Raw genomic sequence first — 26,340 nt, 5'->3', positions numbered from 1 at the left:
TCTTCATCTCACCTTCTCCGGGCTTCATTTTATAGAGAGAGTGAGTCAGTGTTGCCACACTGACAGAAACTCTCAGTGTGCAGCTCCATGTGACTATAAAACTCATGTCCATTAAGTTAATTCCAACCCATTGGGACCCTATAGGTCAGAGTAGAAGTGCTTCATAGGGATTCTGAGACTAGAAATCATGTGGGGGGAAGGCAGCCACCTCTTATTCCTCTTATTCCTCTTATTCCTCTTATTCCTACAGAGATGGAAACCCAAGGCTTAATTTACTGCACTACTGTGGTAGTTAGATGATTTGTATGTCAACTTGAATTTGCATGAAGGAGTAGGAGTGGGATTCAACCTGTCAATCAGGTCACAATCTCATGATGTTTCCTTGGGTGAGTGGCCTTTTATAAGAAGCCTCCATCTCCCTTTGCCCCTCCACCTTTCTGCTTGCTGGAACCCTGCCTGTATCCAGGATGGCCCCAGGTGGGCCACCAATCCTGAGACTGAGAGTGTTCTGCTGACCTGAATTCCCCTGACCTTGGATCCACAGGATTCTCCACCCACAGGCCTGGGATATTCTTGCTTCCCTTTTCTGTATCACTGGCCTATAGCTCTGTGAGTTTTTTGAGGGGCTTAGGGCCTAGCATCAAGTCCATGGACTTGAATTGGACTGGGCTGGGAAGCCTTCTTAAGATATACTTATTTCTTGATATAGAGCTCCTTCTTATACATAGATGAGTATCAGTGAAAGGTTAGCATTGTGAACCCATGCAGGGGTGCCACTGAACAAATGACTCAGCTACATGCTTCCAAAAGAGATTGAAACCCAAAATACCTTCTGAAGTAGTTCTACCCTGTAACATATGGAGAATCAACTTGGTGACAACTGAAATAAAGAAACAATGCCTCTTTTTTTCATGAAGCAGATTTTGGAACACATTTTCTAATAGCAATGTGGTCTATTTGAAATAAAACTGTCACTATTCTTTTTTTTCCCCCAACCGATTCTACCTACTAACATTCATTATCCACCTGCTGTCCTCTGCCATCAAGTTGCTTCTGACTCATATTGCCCCTACATAGGATTTCCAAGGCCATACACCTTTATAGGAACAGAGAGCTTCGTATTTCTTCTATGGAGCCTCTGATGGGTTTGAACAACTCACCTTATGGTTCAAAACCCCATATCTAACTCATTATGCACAATACTCCCATCAAAACAATCTATAAACTTAACCTCCCCTTTGGCTAAAAACTTTATATTCACTACTACAAACCACCATCTGCAAGTTCCTACATTTAAAACGTATGCCTCTATTGGAATCCTGCTTCTATCCCTTCACACTTGTCAGTTGGCTGTCATTTTCATGTTCCTTCTCCATCTCCCTTTAAATGTTGACCCATCTCTCTAGATCCTCTGTTCCAAAATGCCTGAACCTGCTCAGTCGTGATGGACTGACTTGAAAATGGGATTTTTTTAAATCAGAGTTATCTTTGAGTTCTTTCCATATTTCAGTTTCATGTGGCTAAGTTAGATCCTAGGTAGACGTTACAACTCTTCCCTTCTCCACTCCCATTGCTAGGGGGTCAGTTCTGATTCAGAGCTACCCTATAGAACACAGTAGAAGTCCCCTATAGAGTTCCCAGAGCTGTAATCTTTACAGAAACAGACTGCCACTTCATTCTCCCATGGGACGCTGCTAGTGGGTTCCGACCGCCAGCCTTCATATCAACAGCTGAGTGCTTAACCCCTGCGCCATCAGGCCTGCTGTACTTCTAGTACGTAACAGTAGAGTGAAGCGGTAATTACACAAATCTATAAAGAGTTCATGTAAAACCTGAATAGAAAGATAATGGCATTTCTCCACTAATTTTTAAAAATCCCTTTGCATATGTGATAAAATTTCATAGAACTACTCATTCACTCACTCACTCCAGTGTGAACTTATTTTAACTTAACTGATAATATCTTAAAAGGGGCTATCTCCAGACTAAGTCAGGATCACAGGTATTAGGAGCTAGAACTTCAGCACGCACTCACTCACTGGCTCACTCACTCACTGCCATTGGGTCCATTTCAGTGCATGGCAACCATACAGGACAAAGTAGCACTGCCCTGTGTGGTTTTTCTGAGACTTCACAGGATCAGAAAGCCTCATCTTTCTTCTGAGGGGCAGCTGGAGGGCTTTAACTGCCAATGATAAGGTTAGCAAACCAACAGGTAATCGGCTACACCACCAGGGCTCCCTAGGCCCAACCCCCCCCCCCCCCCCACTCAGCATATATAAAACTTGAGGAAATCCAAACAGTACAGTAAATTACTAGTAATGAGCCAATGTTACTGTCCTAGCTATGTAGGAAGCTACCTTAGGGGGGAGTTGGATAGATTTAACCACATTTACAAAATGGGCTACAATTTCAAACTGGATTCAAATCCACTTCCACAAGCTATATAGTTTGATGAAGTGCTTTCATGTTTATAAAACCAGGTGTCTTCTTTCCTAAAAATAGTATCTATGTCCAGGAAGCTTGTGACAAGCGAATGGCATAATGACGGACTTTAGCACAGCCCTTGGCACATTACAGAGACTCCATTATTATTATTATTTTCTTTTTGCATTCCATTCAGCTGATTATTTAACATTTTCATAATATTTTAACATTTAATATAAACTATATACAACACATTTTATTGTATATTACATAAGATAACCACTACAGAAATTTACATAGATTAGAAGCAAAAATATGTAGATCCGGTCCTAAGGGCAATTTTCTCAAAGGACACAGGTGGAGTACACAGGTAGAAGGGGGTTCACAATGGCTAATTAGGTGACAAGAAAACCTGGTCGTGGAAATCTATACAGGTCATTTAGGTGGAAACTGTCCAAGTGGTGGCCTAGGATGTTGGTATACTACTCAGTGTCTGGTTGTCTGTTCCATTATTATTTTTAATTGCTTCACTACATTGTGATATTGGAGATGAGAATCGATGAATGTACTCTCTTCAAAATCTGTCTCTACTCTCTTCAAAATCTGTCTCTACACAATGCATTCAATATACACACTGCCAGCAGAACCTTCCATAGTATTTCGATGAAAACTGCACGGACTCATGTCCTTTGTAATGATGTTGGTGCAATTGATGTCATAAAGCAATTGACTCAATGGCAGGGAGTTTCTGAAAGAGAGTGATTGGTAAAGAGTAAGACACAAACTTGAAAACAAAGAGTTCACCTCCTCAGAAAACTTGCTGGGCTTTGATTGGCATTTCATTTCTCAAAACAAAGAGTGGCTTCATTCTCTAGTGGCCAGTGTGTGAAATGGTACAGAGGCTATATGATAAAGCTGTAGCGTATGTAATATAGTTCTCTCAGGCAGTTGTCATACTGGTTCGATTTATAAACCTACCTTGGTCCACTGACAGCCTTAGTGAAAAGCAAAATCCATGTCTTACAAACTTTTTTCTTTACTGGCAAAAGAGTGGTAAAAGCAATTTCCTTGATAATTCTGTTAAAAGTGGGTTTGGAATGCAAACAAACCTATGGAGACCTGGTTCAAATCCACCTGTTTGAGTGACAAAATGTCATCAGTATCCCTAGAAGCACAATAAAGTATCCAATGAAAGTAGAGAATTTGCTACTTCATGATTACTGTGGTCAGCAAATAGAATGAACAATAAACTTAGCTATATTAATTCAATGGGACCATCCTCAGTTCAGCTTTTCCTCTTGCTATTTTTCTAAGTCTCCCATGCTTCCAAGAGAGGTTACAGAATAACAACAAGAAGAACAAAAGAGCGGTGAAAAGTGGTTATTAAAATGCTTGAATAATTGTATATCCATATGATTGGCGCTGTTATGAGGACAGAATAGCCCCTGGAAAAGTTCCTCGTGTTTGGGAAAGTAGAAGGACAGCAAAAAGAGAAAGTCCGTCGATAAGATAGATTGACAGTGGCTGCAGCCCTGGGCTCAAGCACAACTGACACTGTTACTGAGAGAAGATCCACGTTTAACCCAGAAACCGTTTTCCAAAGGAGTTGTAAAATTGTATGCTCCCACTAGCAATGTACAAAAATGCCATTTGCTCCACATGCATGCACACATTTGGCTTTGCCGATCACTTTTACTTTAGCCATTTTTGTGAGTATGAATGAGTATCTCCTTGTGAAATGTTCTTTTTCTTAAACACTGCCAAATGGTACTTAAAACATTTAAATTTTTGAAAAATCCCCTGAGCTTTGTTTAGTTTTGTCAGCTCAGGATACCCAAATAGTTATAGGTTTTTAGTTGGACATTTTACCATTTATAGTTTATTGAAGTTTGGTAATGTTAGCCCAAACAGGCACATATTTGGTACAGCTGGGGCTCTAGTGTATGTCGGAGAGTACAGCATCCCTCAGATATTTTAATTTTTATTCTATTAATCTTGTTAATGAGGTCACATGTGCTTTTTTGGTCCCAGATAAACTAGGTTTTCTATGACCCAATGTTCAAACTACTTTTCCTAAAACTGTTAGCAAGTTTTGATTTTAAAAAGGGTTTAATGTTATTTAGCATTTAAGGATTAATTATTGGTTGTTTGTTTGTTTGTTTTTTTGTCCCATGAACTGGGTGCTGCAGGAGCAGACCATATCTAGTTCTGTTGTACACAGGGTCACTAGGAATCGGACCCTCTCTGACAGCACCTGACAACAATATGGTCAAATGATCATTTAAGTAGTTTTTACCATAGGTAATAAATGTGTTTATTTATTTGTATAAGGTGGAGGAAAATGATTGAAATATGTGTGTGTTTCAAACTTCTTTGGAGGAACGCACATACATGTGCACTAACAATTTTATTATAAATGTTTACATGAACCTTGAAGTGTTGAACTTGGAGAAGCTTTAGGGATTCTTCATATGTTTCTCAACTCTTCAGAGTTGGTGTACTTCACCTTGAAGCTACACACCCATTTGCTCATGTATATACAAGAAGGTTTCAATAAATTCTGTTATCTTTAAATTTCATCCCTCCATCAATTTTTAAAAGCCCCTTTATGTATATGACATATTTTAAATCCCAGTTAATCATACCATTGAATACTGTCTAAAGATAGGCACATCCTCCACAGCTGCCTACTAAGACGAGCTCCAAAATATGCAGTGTCCAAAATGAAAATGGGAGTCTTTCCATGTAATTTAGACAAGTCATCAGAAGAACCAATCTCTGGGGAAAGATATTATAGTTAGTAAAACAGGGGATCAGCAATAAAGAAGATTTTTACAGAGATAGATTGGCACAGTGGCTGCAACAATGTGCTCAGTCACAGCAAAGATTGTGATGATGGCGCAGGTCTGGGCAGTGTTTGATTTGTTGTACATTAGGTCACTAACAGAACCCACTCTATGAGACCTAATAACATCAGCAACATAGGGGAACCATTGTTGGTTTTGCTTTCATTTGGTTTACAGGATGGGAAGGTAAAGCTGATGGTATATGCTGTCCCATTAACAGAAATTAAAAAAAGAAAACCAATGGGTAAAACCTTGTGACAAAAGTATTTCAGGTTGATAAACAGTTCATGGGACAAAAAAAAACAAAACAAACCAGCAACCAACCAATAATTAATCCTTAAATGCCAAATAACATTAAACCCTGTTTAAATCAAAACATGCTGACAGCTTTAGGAAAAGCAGTTTGAACATTGGGTCATAGAAAACCTAGTTTATCTGGGATCAAAAAAGCACAAGTGACCTCATTAACAAGATTAATAGAATAAAAATTAAAATATCTGAGGGATGCTAGACTCTCCGACATACACTAGAGCCCCAGCTGCACTAAATATGTGCCTGTTTGGGCTAACATTAGCAATTTCAATAAAATATAAATGGTAACAAGTCCAGGTAAAAACCTATAACTATTTGGGTATCCTGAGCAGCTAAAACTAAACAAAGCTCAGGGGATTTTTCAAAAATTTAAATGTTTTAAGTACCATTCGGCAATGTTTAGGAAAAAGAACATTTCACAAGGAGATACTCATTCATACCCACAAAAATGGCTAAAATAAAAGTGATTGGCAAAGCCAAATGTGTGCATGCATGTGGAGCAAATGACATTTTCATACATTGCTGGTGGGAGCATAAAATTTTACAACTCCTTTTGGAAATGGTTTCTGGGTTAAACATGGATCTTCTCTCAGTAACTGTGTTAGTCTGGGTACTTTAGAGAAACAAATCTACAGAAACTCATGTATAACAGAGGGTTTTATATAAAGGTTAAGTATGCATCAGGAAAACATCCCAACCCAGTGCTGCCCAAGCCCACAAGTCCAACATTAACCCATCTGTCAAACACCAATCCACAAAGTCCTCCTGCATCTCAAAAAACACATGCAATGATGCCAACTGCAAGAGGAAAGCCCAATCAGTGAGCATGTAAACATCTCAGCGCTGGCAGGGGTCTCCGCACAGCTTATCCAACACCCAGGCTACATCGGGGTAAGTCCATGTGGCTTTACCTAAGGGATGTCTTACAGGAAGTGAGCAGCGTAAGCGGAATCAGGGAACTGGCTAAGACAGCTGCACCCTGGTCAGACCATCAGAAAGCAAGAAACCCATGAACTAGAAAGGCGAGGCTCACTGAACCATGTATCTCTCCGCCCTTCAATTAGCCACACATGTGTTTATCGGCCAGGTTGGCACAATAAGCTAACTACCTCAGTAACTAATTTAGCAGTGTCCTGATTCTTACTTGAGAATATCAACAAAATTAAATGCTACTCATTAATTTCAAAAAAGGTAGAAATGATTTAGTCTCAGAAAAAGTAAAAGGCATCTTAAGTACATTGTATAAATGAAAGAAGCTACATATAAAAGGATACATGACTCCAATAAGATGAGGTTGAGAGCTAAACTAAATAATCCATGGTGATTAAAATAAACAAACAAACAAACAAACGTGTTGAGTTGGATGGAGAGAGTCATCAAAGGTGGTAATGGAAGTGCTATGGAAAGATGGAAATGCTATACATCTTAATTTAGAGTGACAGTTAAACAGGAATATTCAAGTGTCAAAACTCATTAAGCTGTACACCTAATGTCTGCGCATTTCAGTTACAAATTGGGCTGCAAACTGAGAAGTCGGCCGTTCAAAACCACCAGCCACTCAATTGGAGAATGATGAGACTTTCTGATCCAGGAAAGATTTAAAGCTTCAAAAATCCATAGAGCCAGTTCTGTCCTGTCCTATAGGGTCACTATAGGTTAGAATCTACTTGATGACAGTAGTCTTGGTTTGGGGTAGGTTATTTCTCATAAGAAAAGTAAAATGAGGGATGAATTAAACTCTCAAGAAAAATAAATTCTTTTGGAACCAATTAATCAGAACATTTTTTTTCAAACGAAAAAGTAATACATAGAAATATTAAAATATCTCTTTAAAAAGCATCAGAGGAACAAATTAAGAAACGACTTTCATCTCATCCCAGATTTTAGCACATTCAAAAATATCCCTTTTAATCCCTTTTACGTTTAAAAATTGGAAAGAAATACATGATATTTTCACTTTTTTCAAGATAAATTATCTGAAACTTATCAAGATCATTCTACATATTAAAATGTTGAGACTGTTCACATAAAGAAAAAGATTAGAAAAAGGGTCCTAGGAAATGTAGCCAAAGGAGCCTGTCCTAAGAAGGCAATTCCATACACATTGCGAGAATGCATAATTTAGTAGGAACTATTAATTCCAGGTGGCATGGCTATTAACACATGCAAAGAGAAAAGAGAATAGGTGGAAAAACAGTAAAACATTGACAATTATTATTCAAATGTTTGTTATTCTGTGTTTTGTTTTTTTTGGGGGGGGCCTTTGTAAATCTGTGAATTTAAGGAATTTTCACAATAAAACATACTATTTGCTTCCTTGTTTCCAGTCAAATAATGGGAAAAACAAATAATTTGCTTATAAATAATAATAATAATTTAATAACAACATCTAAGTACAATGATAAACTGTAATATTTGTAATCATGTTTCATTCAATGTACATCTATTAGCCAAGATTGAGTGTTACATATTAAGGATATTTTACACTTAAAATATATTAAGGCACCATGATTCCTTTGCTGTTCCAGATAGATTCTTGGATTTTATGTGGCTCTCTTTTAAGCTGCAGCTTGTTAGCTGAAAAATTTAAAACAAAATCCAACTAAAACAACGTGGTAAGTCTAGACATTTGCCCAACTAAAGTTTGAGCACTGAGTCTGGTTCATTTAGGAACAAGATATTTAATTAATCACTAGACTATTAAAACAAAACAAAGCACACACACTTTCCCCTGGCCTGTCTGTCATTGTTTAGATATTTAATTGTTGTCAAACAAACCATAGCCTGGAGAGGCTACTGTCTTATATCACAGAATGAACCATATGCTCTAAAACTTCAAAGTTGCATATTATAAAGGAGCCTGAAAATGCCTGTGACATCTCCCACTTCCAGCTAGTACCAAGTCTCTCTGCACATATCTCATTTCCCCTGGAATTTCCCCTCGAAGCCCTGCCTGTTTCCAAGGGCACAACGCTCACTGCTGATTGTTCCTTCGTTAGGTCCCCCAAACTCATTCTCCTCACAAACCAATGAAATTCCTTTTAGCTCTAAGGTGATCACACCATTTGCTAGCTTCTGTCCATACATGACAACATGTATTAAGACGTTCAGTTTGCCTAAAAATCTATTTTCCTAACACATTCCTGGTCCCCAGTGCTCATATACAGGTTCACACACACACCAGGGTTCGGGTTCTTTCCCTTCTCTCTAGCTTTAGACGCACAGATGTACACAAGTAGCTGGACGGATGGATGGCTACAAAGAAAGAAAAGATGGAGATAGATGTAGATACATACATTTAATTATTGGGAATTCTCTTTCTCTTATTTGGTTGTATAGCTGCAGAACTTTCACAAGTTTCTATGGAATTTATAACCACTCAGGGAAACAGTATTGGCTTTCTAAAATCAGAAATAGAGATACTGTATGACCCAAGAACCCAACTGCTAGGTGTATATCTGCTAAGGGACTAAGAGTTGTTACATGAATACATGTATGTACACCTATGTTCACTGTAACATGAAAACATAAAAAGAACCAAACATTTTAAATAATACATATACATTTCTTTGTTTGCTTCTAATAGAAAAAATATGAAAACAAACTTAATGTCATCAATGGATGAATGGATAAATGAACTAAGGTAGATAGATACACACAAAGGAATAACATTTTGCAACATTAAACTATAATGATAAAGCTACACAACATCTCAAAAACAATGCATTTGGAGGGCTAAATGCACTTAAAACAATAGTGCTGAGCCAAGACTACTTGTTTGAAAATATAGGGACGCCTTACACATTTTCACCAGCAGAGCTTTGGGTATCATTGTTTTTGTTGTGGCTTGTACCTGGGAAATATATAAGGCTTTACAAATGCTACATACTATCATGTAGCTCAGATGGAGAACCACTGCTTAGGGCTGAGGCTTTTTGAAATCCTTAAGAAAAAAGTTTATCACTCTTTGGTAGCTATTTACATTGGCTTGATCTTTGGGTTTTGTTTGTTTGTTTGTTTGTTTGAGGAAATTAAAGTCGAGAGGAAGATGAATCTAGATCTCTAAAAATAATCTTCCAGTATAAAAAGTGAGTGCCCACACTGGTATTTTGCAGAAAGCAGGTTAAGGAGCTGCCCACACAATCTCAGAAAAATTTGTTTATGTAAGCGGCAAACACCAGATTTACAGTGAAACCTCAGAGATCCCATGGAGGGGAAGGAGACAGGTTGGCATCTTCAGACATTTGGGAAGACCAGCTGAGGAAACATAGATAACAGACCCCCAACAGGATCCAAGGACACAGCACGTTCGTTCCTACCGTTTACACAAAGGACCTCTGTTGGCATAGTGGATTTAGAGTTCACTTGCTCATTGCAAGGGCAGACGTTAAAGTCCACCAGCCACTCCCAGAAGAAAGATGAGGCGTTCTGCTCCAGAAAGATTTACAGCCTCGCAATCTCAAAAGGTTACTCTTTCCTACAGGGTCCCAAGGATTCAAAATGGACTTGATGACAATGAAGAGGCTTTTTTCTTTTTGTCGTTGTTGTTCATCCCTCTCATCTTCTCTTTCAAAGGCAAAGCTCAGCACATCTTCTCTGGCAAGTGTCCTATTGGATCTCACACATGACAGGATGACCCAACACAGGGATCAGTAAACTATAGCCTGTCGGCCACACTGTACAGCCTGTAATTGCAGGAGAGTTTTACATTTTAAATGTTTAAAAATGAAACAAGAGGAATAATGATAGGAAATTCAAATAGCAGTATCCATAAATAAAGTTTTGTGGGAATTCAGCCCTGCCCATTATCTCCATATGGTCCTGTAAGTGCTACCACATGGAGTTACAGGAGTGGTGACAAAGAGCTAATGGCCCACAAAACTTCAATATTTACTCTCTGGTTCTTTGCAGAATCGCTGTGGTAACTGCCTCAAAAGGCATTTGAAAAATAACTGATTTATAACTCTCAAAATCAGTATTCACGGCATTGTGCCCATTCTAACTTCACTCTGCCAAGAAAACATCAAGCAGACGCCACTCTCAAAGTGTGCAAAATAAAGTTGATAAGCTAATAAAGAAATTTCAATAAGGAAAAAAAAGGCGCATAGCTAGCCTTTCAAGGCAAAACAAGGCAAACAAAGAAATACAAAACCACAGAGCAATTAGCATCCCTGAGTCGGGTTTTAAGACTTTACTTTCTGTTAGAAAAAGAAAGAACCATCTGGGAAAACATGCCAAAGTTTGACACAGTCTATACAGAACACACAGATCGTCATATGAGCAGAGCACCTTTTAAATAAATAAATAGATAGATAAAGAAATAAATGAATGAATAAATAACCCCTTCATTTTGTGTCATTGGATGGCATATGCATATTTTAGCATAGGTGTTCATTTATTGTAGAACAAAACAATGTACTAAGCTTTTCAGTATATACGAGAGTTTCCCTCTTAACAAAAGGGATTTTTTTTCAATTCTAGGTGTCACTTTATTTTTTTTTACAAAACAACCTTACTATCTTCAATGCTCTATCTTTTATACTAAGAACATTTATCAAATCTGGGATTTCATTCTTGGAAACATTTTTCAAACTCATTGTTTGGATGGTTGGCAGCACCTCACTTGTTTTTTTTTTCTTCACCTCTTCTATGTCATCAAATTGCTGTCTTCTCATGTCCCAGTTCATTGTCTCTGTTCATTTGCAGAAACAAAAAGAAGTCACATGGAGTGAAGTCAGGTGAGCCGAGTGCATGGAGCAAGAGAGGCATGCTGATTTGTTTTTGTTTGTTTTTTTGCCAAAAGCTGCTGCAATGAGATTGTTGCGTAAACAGGTGCATTTTGTGGTGGCAAAATCAATGCCCCGTCGGCCACAAATCAGGCCTTATTTGTCCCACAGTTAAATAATCTTTTCACAACCACTAAATAGAAAGCTTGATTAACAGTTTGACCTGGTTGAATGAACTTCAAATTAATTACAAGTTGACATTTTCATTCATTTGAGAAGTTGAGGTAAGTCCAGAATGAGGTTTGTCATCAATCAATGGTTCACCTTTTTTTGAAATGAGAAAACCACTTGTACATTTGAGTTTTTCCCATAGGGTTGTCCTGGTAAGCTGTTTTCAACATCAGAACAGTTTCTGTGGCATTTTTTTCCAAGCCAGAAACAAAGCTTCATAGGCACACGCTGTTCTCTCCTATTGGTCATCACAAAAAAATGGGATTCAGTGAAACTGCTTTTATGGAAAATTTCACTGTGACCGGAGAAAACTTTCCCAGGGGACGCCACTGAGTGCACTAACTCAGAACACGTTTCTCAATGGTGGCCTAGCGGTAAAATTGCTTACTACTAAAGGTTCGCGTAGAGGCATTTTTTCCCCCATTTTTGGGGAGTACCTCTTCATATGTCACCATTGTTCTTATAAATAAGCCCATTGTTGAATAAAAAATGTCTTGATTTTGTTGTCATGTCCTAATCCAACCCAATTTATTGTTTTGCTGCTTTTAAAAATTAAAAAAACAAACCACAGCTGAGTCAATTCCAACTTATAGTGACCTCGTAGGACAGAACTGTGTGGATTTCTGAGACTTTACATATTTAATGGAGTAGAACGCTTCATATTTCTACCCTGGAGTAGTAGTTGGTTTTTAATTGCTGACCTTCCAGGTAGCGGCCCAACCCTGTGAACAGAAGGTCACACTGCCTAGTGCTGTACCATCCTCACAATTGTCATTTTGCTTGAGCCCATTGTCACAGCCACTGTGCCAGTCCATCCCACAAGAGTTTTCGTCTTTTTTGATAACTCTCTACCAAGCACCATGCCTCTTCCTGGGACTTCTTATTCCTGACATCATGTCCCAGGTACATGAAATAGCATTTAGTCATTCAGTCTTCTAAAGAGCATTCTGACTGTACCTCTTCCGAGACAGATTTGTTTGCTCTTCTGGAGGTTTAGGGTCCTTTCAATATTCTTCACCAACCCCCTGACCCATGAGTGGGTTAAACTGTTTGCATTCTTCTGATAATTCAGAATTACAGATGTAAGAAAGCTTAAAGAACGGTGGTAGAATGGGGAACAAACAGCTCCATAATCCTGAAAGATGTAGAATCATATCTTAAATGAAAAATGGCTTCCTTCTAAGATTGAACAATTTACTTATCTTCTCTCATTTAATTCATTTGCAAAATACAGCTGTTAAAAGTAAGTACTGTGTGGAACTGAAGTGGCCTAGTGGTTGACCTCTTCGAGGCTAAAAGTAAGTACTGTGAAAAGTAAGACCCCCTGAAGACACTGTGAGTTAGGCACTGTGCTATTAACCAAAAGATAAGCAGTTCAAACTCAACAATCACTCTTCAGGAGAAGCATTATCTGCTCCTCAAATGATTTACAGTCTATGAAACCCAATGGTTCACCTTTAGATGGAATCAATTTGATGCCAGTTGTTTTGGTTTGTGGTATTGTGAATGTAAGGTAGTTGAGAGGTGCCAGAAACCAAATCACCCGAGTTAGAGCAAACAGGCTTTTTGGGGGGAGAAAAATCCAGCCTGGACAAAGTCCCATGGTCCAGTGTCTGGGCCGAGGGAGTCGCACCCCGGGCTATAGGAGTGACCCTTTTATTGCCGGGAGACATGTGGTTGGGCTGGCCCTGGGCCCATGTCTAGTAAGGTGGTCAGGGATTGGAAGGTACAGGCACATCCGGGTTCCTGACTAGGCAGAGGTGTCTGCCAGGGATTGGTGGAGCAGGCGAACCTGAGTGCCTGGCCAAAGGTGCCTGTCCAGGATTGGTGGGCATGGGCACATCCACGCCCCTAGCCAGATGAGGAAGGCTGCTGGTGACTGGTGGATGCAGGCACGTCCACGCCCTAGCCAGGTAAGGGAGCACTTCCTATTTCCTGGTAGAGCGCACACGTGGCTGAGTACAAGGTCCGGAGAGAATTGCATCAGCCCACTCTCATCAGCTCTACTTGGGGTGGGTTTATAGATTTGGCCAGACAGTGAAAAGTAAGGTCCTTGAATGGCATAGTTTGAGCTTAAATATTGTGATAGATGAGCTTTCCAGGATTCTCAGTGGGTTGGCATTTAAGATCTAATAAGGCCTTAATTCTAAAATGGAACCCAGATGTCATAGTGGTTATGTGTTGGGTTCTAAACTGAAAGGCCAGCAGTTTGAAAGCACTAGGTTCTCCTCAGTGATTACAGGGTTTTTCTACTCCCATAAAGAGTTACAGGCTTTTAAACTCACAGCAAAGTTCTACCCTTCCCTAGAGGGTCACTGTCGTAGTTACATAATGTGGCATCAATTTGGGACTTGAAAGGGTTAAGAGTGAAGGGATGGAGTCTACTCTGTCAATTGGGTCATAGCCATTGAGGCCTCTGTGTGGGCATGACCATCTCCTAAGAATTCTGGGAATTCCCAGATTTTCTCCTTGGAAGCAGGAGACAGACTCTCTCTTCTCTCAATCCCTGAGAGACACTTTCCTGGCCAGATTCATGGCACTATGCCCTTGGAGCTGGAGAAGTCACATGGATCTACCCTGATGCAACCACACCTCTGGAGCTGGAGAAACCATGTGGAGACCTCTGCCAGCGCTGAGATGCTTATACTGCCAATGGATCCACAAAACTTCTAGCCCACTGGCTTATGTTCCTCCTGTGTTCAGCATCATTGCATGAATTTCATGAGTCTGTAAGGGACTTTATAGATTGGTATTGGACATATGGACTGATATTGGATTTATGGACTCAATCTGGACTGGGCTGGGATGTTTTCTCAATATTCAATTGCTCTTATATATAAACTTTCTTATATACACTTGAGTGTCTATGCATTTGTTTCTCTAGTCTACCCAAACTAACAGTCACAATAAGTTAAAATCATGGATGGCAATGAATTTAGTTATTTGGTTTGAATTTTCCAATTCTACTAATGTCTTCAGTCTGAAATTGGTCAAACATGCAATCAAGATGCATTCCTAATTTTTGGCGATTGAACAGCAATAATTAGAAGCAAAGAGTAATGAATAGAGTTAGAAAATGATCTTAATGATAGAAATGAAGCAGGCAGTCACATGATAGAATTTTGCAAGACTAACAACTTGTTCACAGCAATACCTTTTATCAATAATACAAATGATAAATGTTAACTATACACATGGAATTCTCCATATGGAGTACACAAAAATCAAAATAACAACATCTGTGAGAAGAGACACGGGAGAAGTTCAACATCAGCAGCTAAAAGGAGGCTAGGGACTGATTATGGGACAGATCACCAGCTGCTCATATCTAAGTTCAGGCTTCAGACAAAGAAAATTAAAACAAATACATTAGAGACAAAAATCTGACCTTGAGTCTATCGCACTTGAATTGTGGCAATACCTCAAGAACAGATTTGTTGCACTGAACCCTAATGACAGAAGACTCAATGAGCTGTGGGAGGACATCAAGATTATCATTCATAAAGAAAGCAAAAGCTCCTTAAGAAGACGAGGAAGAAAAGAAAGAGCAACGTGGTTGTCAGAGGAGACTCTGAAACTTGCTTTTAATCATAGTTCAAATGGAAGTGAATGCAAATGGAAGAAATGAAGAAGATAGGGAGATGAACAGAAAATCCCAAAGGGCTGGTCTAGAGGACATAGTTAAATTTTGTAATGAAATTTGCAAGGACCTGGAGTTAGCAAATCAAAAAGAACATGCCCAGCACATCTTAAACTGAAAGAGCTCAAGGAGAAAACTCAGACCCTGAGTAGCAATATTGAAAGATTCTATGGGCAAAATATTGAATGATGCAGCAACCATCAAAAGAAATTGAAGAGAATACACAGAGGCATTGCACCCAAAAGAACGAATAGACATGCCAGCATTTCAGGAGATAGCACATGAGCAAGAAACAATGGCACTGAAGGAAAAGTCCAAGTTGTGCTGTAACTATTAGGCAAAAGTCAAGTTCTAGGCGTGGATGGAATACCAATCGAAATATTTCAGCACACTAACGAAGCACTGGAAGCACTTACTGATGTATGCCAACTACTTGGCCAACTCACTGAAAGAGATCCATATCAGTGACAGGGAGCTGCCAAGACTTCAGTCCAGATTCAGAAGAGGACATATAACAAGGGATATCATTCCTAATATCACGTAGATCTTGGTTGAAAACAGAAGATACCAGGAAGATGTTTACTTATGTTTATAGACTACATAAAGGAATTGGACTGTGTGGACCATGACAGACTATATATAGCTTATGAAGAATTGGAATTCCAGAATACTTGATTGTGCTCATGAGGAACTTGTACATGGAATAAGAGGTAGTTGTACAAACAGAACAGGGAATATTGCATAATTTAAAACCAGAAAAGTTGTACATCAGTGTTCTATTCTCTCACCATATTTATTCTATCAGTATGTGTGGCAAATAGTCAGAGAAGCTGCCTTATATGAATGGAAATGCTACATCAGGATCAAGGAAGGTTGATTACAAACTGTGCTATGCAGATGACACAACTTTGCTTGCAGGACTTGCAGCATTGGCTGATGAAAATCAAGAACTGGAGCCTTCAGGATGGATTACAACTCAATGCAAAGAAAACCAAAGTTCTCACAGCTGGGCCAATGGATTCAACATCATGATAATTGAAGAAAAGCTTTCAGTTGTCAGATTTCATCTTGCTTGATTATAGAAGCAGAAATAAAGATATTAAATGAAAGATTGCATTATATAAATATGCAACACAAAAACTCTTTAAAGTGTTGAAAAGTAAGGATGTTTCTTGGAGGACGAAGTATGCCTGACCCAAGCCATAGTATTTTCAGTTGCCTCATATGTATGTGAAAGTTGTACACTCAATAAGGGAGACCAAAGAACAATCAATGCATTTTAATTTTGATGCTGGTGACGAATGTTGACAGTATCATGGGCTGCTGAAAGAACAAACATCTTGGAAAAAGTACAGCTAGAATGTTCCTCAGAGGGAAGGATGGCAATACTTAGTGTCACACACTTTGGACATGCTGTCAGGTGAGACCAGTCTCTCAAGAAGGATATCATGCTTGGTAATGTAGAGGGACAACAACAATAAAAAGGTGCACCTTCAATCCAACGGATTGACATGGTGGTTGGAATAATCGACTTAAACATAAGAATAATTGTGATGATGGCGTAGGACTGGGTGATGTTTTGTGATGTTTACCATAGGTTTGCTATCAATCTGAACCAATTCGCTGGCATCTAACATCAACAACAAAGCCCCACGATAGGATCTTCTCAAGGGCCTGGTTTGCTTCCAATATAAGTTGATGCAGTGTAAAAGCTTGCTTGCTTTTGCTGAACCTAGAACTTGTGCTGAGTTTGGATTTGAGCCAGTGGCTTTTTCTGTGTCAGCCTATGATTTATGGTTGTGTTTGGGCCATGAGAAGTTCTAGCAAGAGTCCTCAGGGAGGAAAAGGGCAGAGGTTTGAATATTGTAGTGATTGGCTCTAGCTTCGGCTGCATTCCTACAATGTCAATGCAGGGACCACTTTCCTTGACTCTAATCTCAGCCCCTGGGAGGTGGCCCTCTCTGGGTACAGTTTCAGAAAGTGTCTCCTTGACCTTTCAGTCCTAGGCTTAGTCACAAAGGTCTATCTTCTGAGGGAATCCCAGGTGGTTTGGAACCACCACCATCTCAGTTCCCCAATTCCCAACTCACTGTCATGGAATCAACTGTGACTCATAGCTGCCCCCTGTGGGTCCCTGAGACTAACTGTTGATGGCACTAGAAAGCCCAGCTGATGGTTTAGAATTGCTGAATGCTGAATGCCGCCCAGTGTGCAACCACTACACTGCCAGGGCCTAACATCTTGGTTAGTAGCCCGTAACCATTTGTCACACCCAGGGGATCACAGTTTCTCCTCCCATTATGCTAATTTGATTTCCTCAAATATTCTCAGCTGGGCCCTGGACGGATCTAGCCCTGTATGCAGTTGTCAGCACAAAGGAAGAAGATGCCTTTAAATGCTGAAAATGATCTCTGCTTTGTTACATTCCTCAGTCCGCTAGCTGTCATGGAGCTGATTGCTTGAGTTTAATCACCATGGCGGTGCTTTATGAGCACTGTGGCGGCCCTGATAAATAATTCTGAGCAGGTTGACAAACTCTTCATCGTTTCTCAGGCCTCCTGGGTTTCTCTCTTGGGAACTTCAGCAGCATCTTGGCACTTATTCAAAAGCTGCAGCAGCATCTGGGTCAAAGGTCCCACCTCTCCAGAGGCCAGGGTCATTCGGCTTGCTCAAGCAGGGTCAGTTCCCCCCAGGCCAAGTGGGAAAGAAACATCTTTCCAGAAGCAGCATCAGGCACAAAACTTTGCATATTTTTGGCGTGGGTATGGAGGGGATGAGGCTCAATGATCCTACTCAACAGATTAAACAAGTTACATCTTTTTCTTTTCTTTTTTTACAAAAAGAAAGAAAATAATATTTTTAATGTGAACCCCGGGAAAAAACGTGATACATGAATGTGACACACTATGTAGAAAATTGACATATTTAGTATTGTTATTGTTTTTAAACTCTTTGTGGGGATACCATTTGTCCTATTTTCCTCCTAATCTCTGACCCCATTACACAGTTTCCCACCTCGCCCCCAGGCTTTCTTAACCATCTCCCCTGATGATATCAGCCATTTACTGTACTGAAACATGGTCAGGGCACTCCCCAGCCAAACACCCTGTGTATAATTCCCATTTCCTATGGGACAGAACTTAAGATACTCCACATGGGCCCATATTCAATTGTAATTTCAAATGCCATTCATCTCAGTCCCAAATAGTTCCTTCAGCATCTGCGTGTGCCTTACATTGTTATGTGGACATTTGGTTGCATTTGTTTCTCTCTTGAGAATCTGCCTTGATGAACAAATAAGTCAAGAAATAAAAATTGATGCAGCTTCATCTGATTGTTGTCATCTTTCATCATTATGATGTAATTTAATTTTTCTCTTAAAATTGGTTCATGGAAATATATATATTATTTTAATTCTTAAAGGTTTACTTTAACATAGTAATAATGTCAACCCAAGTTTGACTTTCTCATCCAACAGAACCTGCCAGGACCCTTTCAACCAACACTTTTGTTTCTGGCCCTTACCCATAATTCAACAGACAGTTCTCCAATATTCTCACTGGGATATCTTGGTTCACATTCTTCTTTATCTGTGCTTCACCGATATTTCTTAGAATCTGGATCAAGCAAATTTACCATGAGTCTTGACCCCACTCACTGGTCCTTATAAATTTTTATAAACTGTCTTATGTCTTATATCTGGTTCATATTTGAGAACAGTGATATAATTTAATGATGACTAGATTTGAGTGATGATTCAATCAACTGTGTAATTAATATATTAGAGCATAGTTTACCCACTCTGAACTTGTTGCCCCATCTGAAAAGTGGTTACAATCATGCTTACATTGACCTGGAGTTGCTAGGACTATATGCAAGTTGGCATATGAAAGAAAATAGAATAAGCCTTGGCCCTTGGGGAGGAAATTGGACTATTTATTACACATGCATGCCTTAAGGTTCACTTGTTCCTAGCTATTGATGTGTCAATCTACCATTATTTGAAGTTTAAAATAAGTTTGTTTTTCATTCAACTTAATAAGCTACTTAAAGCTTTTTATGAGTTTTAATGGGCTATAAATGAATAATTCTTAATAAATTTTTGTTTTAAAAACAACAACAAAAATTGATGATAGTAATGGCATTGGCAGCCCTGCATTTAGGGAGAAGAACTCTTTCAGACACCCACTTACCATCTGCTCACTATTCCCACTGATTCCCACTGGCTGCTTGACCTCTTTTGAATAGGCATGTCTGTTCTCATCCTCAGATATGTTCCTCTTATGAGGTTCCTGACTGTATTTGTGTGGTATATGACCAATGGGAAGTTCTCATAACAAGAATGGCCAAACCAGGAAAGAATGGTTTAGCATCGTCAGGACAGATAGAAGGCGAATGGAGAAAGCAGAAAGGAAAAAAATAGCCAAATCCACAAAGAAGAGATTGGGTTAACCTTATGAAATGTCATCAAGTACAAAAGCCTTCAGCCTGTGTACATTCAGGACAAAGTCTTGATGTAAAATTACAGACCAAATAAGAATGACTGATGACCACGGTGTGAAAGTCTACAATCTTTGGTGTGAGTAAGTAATAGAGCAGCCTCTAAGTGGAGCCTTATCTCCATCATAATTTTTGACATGAGCCTGGAATCCAGGTTGAACTTTAAAATTGTCTTTCCTAAAGCAATTTTTCTCTCTTGTGCTTAAACTTGGTACTGGCTTAACTAGATACCCCAAAGGTATCTAGTCACACAGGATGTGACAGCCTGTTCCCAAGGGGCCTTACGTCTGTGGTCAAACAGATGTAGGGTGTGATAGCCTATGCCCGAAGGGTCTTGATTGACAACATTATAGACAAATCCTTACAGCTGATCCCCAGGAAAAGATATGCTAGAGAAAGAAGTTCTAATAATAAGCTCCCCGAGATGCATACACTGTGATTGAGGATGTGTGCTTCAAAGCAGGCATACTTGCAATCACGACCCTTAACCAATCATGTAATCCCACATAACTCTAATCCACCCATCCACACACAGTCCCCCATACTCCGATACCTACTTTTAATTCTCGTTTTAACCGATTTTATTTTTATGGCTCTAGTTCCTATAGTGACCTTATGAAAATATTCTTTTGTGCTGGTACTTGCAGCCACTAACATGCACTTTGTGATTTTGGACATCTGCCACATCCATCATCTCTGGACTTTCAGTACATCTCTTTGGTTGTCCTTCTACAGAAGGTAAATTTCCATCCTCGCACCCTGTGCAGACAGTTTTGCAATGCCACGTCATTTTCATGAACGCAGTACACAATGCTTGAAATATCAGCTGGGCTTCTTTCTTTAACCTTAATTTCTCTGTGATTTCAAATCTAGGGAATGAGTACATCAGAAATTACGGTCTTGTTCCATTTCTCTAAGCACTCCGCTAGAACCTTTCAATGTTCCCAACCAGGAAATACTGCTTTTGTAACTCAACAGGATTAAGGGGAAATGTTTTTTCCTGGGAAAAAACAAAGGATATCTACTGGAAAATAAGTGAGTGTAGGTTCTTAATCTGAAACAGACAACACAATTTTGGCAATTATGTTATAAATATAATTTATAAAGGATGATTATTAATGACTCTACAGTAAATTTAATTCAGGTCTAGAAAGTTATGCAAGGCTAATCAAGTGGTTAATGTGTGAAAGCTAGTTGTTTCCATGGGAAACTTAAGATTACATTAATGAAAAAAAAAGATTACATTAATGCTGAAATTGTCGGTTGTTTTATTTTTTCTTTTAAAATCATTGGTGGCATATTATTGCTAGCAGCAGAAGTCTTTTTAGAGGGGAAAATGCTCAAATATAAAACAATAAAAATAATTTTATTGAAATCATAAGTATTCCTACAGTTCAAGTGAAACCTGGAATCCAACTATTTTGAAAAAAAATCATTGACATTTTACATTTATTTCTTCCTGGGGAGAGAACCCTAATTAGAAATTCAACAGAATTTTCTAAAATTATTCATCCATAACACACAGTTAGAATCTTGAACTTCTAATAACATGATTCAAAAAGGTATTTCTGTAATCTCATCTAGAACGTGTATTGGACACATACGAATGGATCTTGTCTTCAAAGAAGTGCTGTCAGACTGTGCCTGGGAAGAAAGAATGGCAAGGCATCCTCTCAGGCTTGCTCATTGAACAACGAGTCCCTGGAGAAGGCCACTGTGTTTGGTAAAGTAGAAGATGCATGAAAAAGAGGGGCCCCTCGATGAGCTAGATTAACACCAAGAGTCCATCCATGGGCTCAAACACAGTAACCATGGTGAGGCTGGCACAGGACTGGGCAGTGTTCTTTTCTGTTGTGCATTAGGTCATCGTGGGTCACACCTGGCTCAAGGGCACTTAATAGCAGCAGCAGCAGCAACAACAACAACAACAACGGATCCTGGACCCCATCTCATAAATACTGAATTAAATATTTTAGGGGTGGGCCATATTCTGGGCTTTCCATAAAATTTGCATGCACACTAGAAATTAAGAAGCCTTGTTCAATGTATTCCAACAGAGACTTGCACTATTTGCTTTGTAGGCATCACTTGACACTTGCTTCCCTTCGTGTTTTCATTGATTTCACACGTGTATTTACTCTGATTCCGTGTTGAGTGTGTTCCAAAAACTGAGCATGAACCATTGGACATAACTTTCCAGGCTCCTTCCCTCATGGAGCTTAAAGTCAACTGAACCTTCAAGCAGGCACTCAAAATACCAGACAGAAAACAAGGGAGTTCTATGCAATCATTCCTCCTGATAAAGAAACAATGAAGAGCCACTCCTAATTGAATCACTTCCTGGATGATGGCCTTCCTTCCTTAGATTTTCAAGTGATAATATGTGGCTATTTGGGTGACAGTACATAAAATATGACTTTGCATTCCCAGCAGTATCCATTGATCCTTTTATATACTTTGTTTCTTTCCTTGGCCATCAAGAGCTTCAGTCCCTTGGTAGCAGAGGCACTACATGGATTTCCATGGTAACCATGCATTTGAGGGAATAACAAAAGTAAATATGCATGTACTATGTCAGCACACCATTGCTAATTCCTGGTGGAGGTCTGAAATCGTGTGTAGCAGAATTTTGCTTTGAAAATGGTCCAAATGTTTTAAATAAATTCTGTTAATTGAATACTTGGACTTCATTAATTAGAATCAAGACAGACACATTTTACCAGCCTTTTAGGAAGGGTCAAATGGAGAAGGAAAAGAAGTTTGCATCCTTTAAAAGATAAAAATAATTTTTAGCGAATCTAATAGGAAGAGCAATATCAGGCAGGCTAAGAAAGATCAAAATGACATGCAATTGTAAGTTGTGAACTCAGAAACTATGTTTACATTGATCTCTTAAATTCAGGGAGTAGAGGAATAAATACAATAAATATGTACAGAGTTCTCCAATGTCAGAACATTTGAGTCAGAGAATAGAAGAGCAGCAAGGACTCTTAGAAACCATGCCAACCAGGAAAAAATAGTGAGTTAAAGGCAAAACCCCATCTTTAAAAAAAACAAACACATTTTATTGGGGGCTCTTACCCCTCTTATAACATTCCAGCCATCAATTTTGTCAAGCATATTTATACATATGTTGCCATCATCATTTCCAAAACATTTACTTTCTATTTGAACCCTTGGTATCAGCTTTTTTTCCCTCCCCTTATCTTTCCCCTCCCACCCTTGTGACCCCTTGATAAATCATAATTCTTATTGCTTTCATATCTTACATTGACTGCTATCTCCCTTAACCCATGTTTCTGTTGTTCATCCCCCTTGGGGGTGGGGAGATTATGTGTCAATCATTACAATCGGTTCCCTCTCCTTCCCCCTCTTCCTCTTTCCTCCTACCCACCTGAGGGTGTTATCTGACCTGGATTCGATGTGTGGTGAGCTCTTATCTGTACCAGCGTACATGCTATGGTCTAGCCACAACCATGACAGCGGGGTGTGAGTAAGTGTCAAAGAACCAGAGGAAAATTGTGTGCTTCATTGGTGTTACACTGCACCCTGGTTGACTCATCCCTTCCTTAAGTGAGAGGATGTATTATTGTCTAGAGATGGCAAAACCCAATCTTGAACTGATTCCTTTAAAGTCACTTCCTCCCCCCCCCCCCAAAGTATATATAAATAGGGTGTAATAATCCAGTGTCCCATTATTTATGATACTCCTCTTGTCACCTCTTCTCCACCTATTTACCTGGAATATTTTTGCGACATGCCCCAAGTTGTTATCCCAACCTTTATTTGACCTGCTCAATCTACCTTCCACCCTTCTGGAACAAAATGTCAGTCCCTCAAGAATGCGGAATCCTCCCTACTGCTTCTTTTTGCTTTGTCATGGTTTGTCATGGAGATGGGCCCAGCCATGCCTGCAATGAGAACATCCCACTGTTTCTCCAGATGGCCTCTTTGAGCCACCGCCACCAACGTATTTGCTGCCGCATGAACACTCCAATCGTTTGCCATGTTTCTCTAGTTGTGCTCCATTGATTCCCTCTGCCTGTGGTGCATGCCACCCTCACCATGCTACAAAAGCCGTGCACCATTTGACAAACCCGAAGGCGATCCCTTTCTGCTTGCTCCCTCCCATGGCCTCACCCCAGGTCACAGCAGGGCTGAGTTGCGCCTTTGCTGTGGGGCTTCATATAGCACTTGGCACAGCTGACTGAATATTTTACCATGTTGCAATCGCTGGCTTACAACTCTACCTTTCCCTGTGTTCAGAGCATGCAGCCTATGTGGCTCACCTGGCATCTCCAGGGACAGGCACAGGAGCAGCAACGCATGGTAGCGAATCACAGGATGATCAACCAAACCTTCTGAGACCTCTCTTGATTAGTCTTGGCCCCTACAAAGCAGGAAAAATGTACTTCAGAGCAAGAAAAAAATGCCTTTATTCTCTCCCTTGCAGTAGAACTCCAGAAAGAGTCCCTCACCTCTCCCCTTATCAACTGGTTGCTGGTAACAGACCTATTTCGCTCAGACAAATGTTACTCTAAACCTCCATGAAATGTCCAGGTGAACGACTGACTTCACTACTTGCCTAATATACATCAGTGGACAATTATATTGACAGAGCCCCTTCCCTACACAGAATGGATAGCCCATTCTCTAGAGTTGTAGGTACAAATTCAGTTATATGGAATCACAGAGGTTAAATTTCCTCTCTTCCCCATGTAAGACAAATCAAGCCTTAGATTGTATTAATTACATCTATTTTCCAGCTGTTTTTGTCACTCTGTTTGTACTCACTGACTTCCACCGAGTTGGTGCAGATTCATGGCAAGCTTAGAGGACAGTGAGTTTCTGAGATTCTAACGCTTGGTGTTAAGTAGAAAGCCCAGTATTTCTCCAGTAGAGCTGCTGGTGGTTTCGAACTGAGCACCTTGCGGTTCATAACTACTATGCCACAGGGCTCTCCTGATGGTTTTAGCTGCACATTATACTCTTAGGCAACATCTGTAGAGACCAATTCCAGTAGCAATGATTTGTCCTGGATTTTTTTCTGTTTTTAAGAAGCAGAGGTATTAATATCAAATCTTACATATTACTGGAGTCTTTATTATTGGTAATTTTATTCGACAGTAATAATAGCCAATCATTGGTTCCCTACTCCTCCTAAGCACCAGAGCCTGTGCTCATTGTTTTATACTCATCTTGCTATTCTTTCTGAAGAAGATATGAGGAGCCTCAACTAGCAGGTGGGGAAACTGAGCTCCTCATATTGATTTGACTTGACTAAAGCAAGCAAATTTCCACACAATTTTGACTCCAAATGATGTAATGGAGAAACAACTTATACACCTTCTCTATTATTCTACTTTGAATTTTAATTTACCAGAGTCACATACTACATTAATTAAATTACTATGTTATAGTTCCATTTCAGAGATTCGCCTACCTTGATAGAATTAAGCAAATACACACATGTTTTGGAATACAGGGAGAAGGGATATTTAAATGCCTAAGAGTAGTGGAGTCAATCTCCGTTCCATCCCTTGGTGGATAATAGAAGTTTGACTCAGTGCCGTTTGCAGATGGCGTTGTCTTTTGGGTCAAAGGCAGCTTCAGGAACCATATTGGGGGGAAATTATCATTTTGATTGGGCTGCAAAATACATTTTTCATCTGCAGTAGACTTTGCTGCACTAAAGATCAGTCTAGGAAACCTATTCCTGGGAGTCAGATTATTATTTCATATGAATAGATGAAAGATAATTTTGTAAACGGTAACTGCCAGGGAATTTTAAAAGTATTGAATCAACTTTGCCTTACTGAGGCGGTTCACAACCAGAGGCAACGCAATAATGTCTCTTAGCCGCATCTTTTGCCTCATCCTAACAACAGCTTTCCTCTAAAAAAATGAGGCACAGTTAAAATTTTTAGTTTCTCACCACAAATTAATGAGCTTCCATACGTCTGTCTTTTGATGCTCTAATCTACGTGACTGACATAATAATAATGATAATAATAATAATAAATACAAAGGACAGAATATAAGATTGATTGCGCAGAAAGTTCCCCATTGAAGGAAGCAGGGCAGCAATTTACGAGTCGCTGTCTTCTAACAGATATGCCTTTTAGAAAAGAAGTTGTCGTGGTTGAGGGAAGGAAGAAAATTATAAAACGAGGAGAAAGAGGACTCAAACAAATTGAGCGCTCGCTTACAGTTCATTAAAACTAAGATCAAAGAACCAGAGTATTTATGCATTCCTGTGCACAGGGAGACCACAACTGTACACTCAATCTCCGTAGATTCCGATTTTCCAATTTTCCTGTGCACTTCCTAATGGGCACATATGTTTGTATGTCCCAGGCTTATTCTTTGCAGTAATGTCTGAGAGGAGTCATTAGCCATGTTTTCTACATAAAGGAAGTAGTGGTCAGAAATGCACATTGCCATATTGCAAGTCCTCAGAGGGACCGAATTGGAGAATATGCTTCCGATTGTCAGATGCTTCTTCATTGCTCATTATTTTGATTTAGTAGATGTTCAAAGTGAGCAGAGGGAAGGAACATAGATAAGAATGACAACATGTATATATTTTACCCTAAAAGCAACCAACCAAACATTAGCTCATCGTTTTAACATCAAAATAATATAAAGATATTACTTT

The sequence above is a fragment of the Tenrec ecaudatus genome, chromosome 18 (assembly GCF_050624435.1).
Source record: "Tenrec ecaudatus isolate mTenEca1 chromosome 18, mTenEca1.hap1, whole genome shotgun sequence".
Lineage (NCBI taxonomy): Eukaryota > Metazoa > Chordata > Mammalia > Afrosoricida > Tenrecidae > Tenrec > Tenrec ecaudatus.
This window is presented reverse-complemented; position numbering follows the sequence as displayed.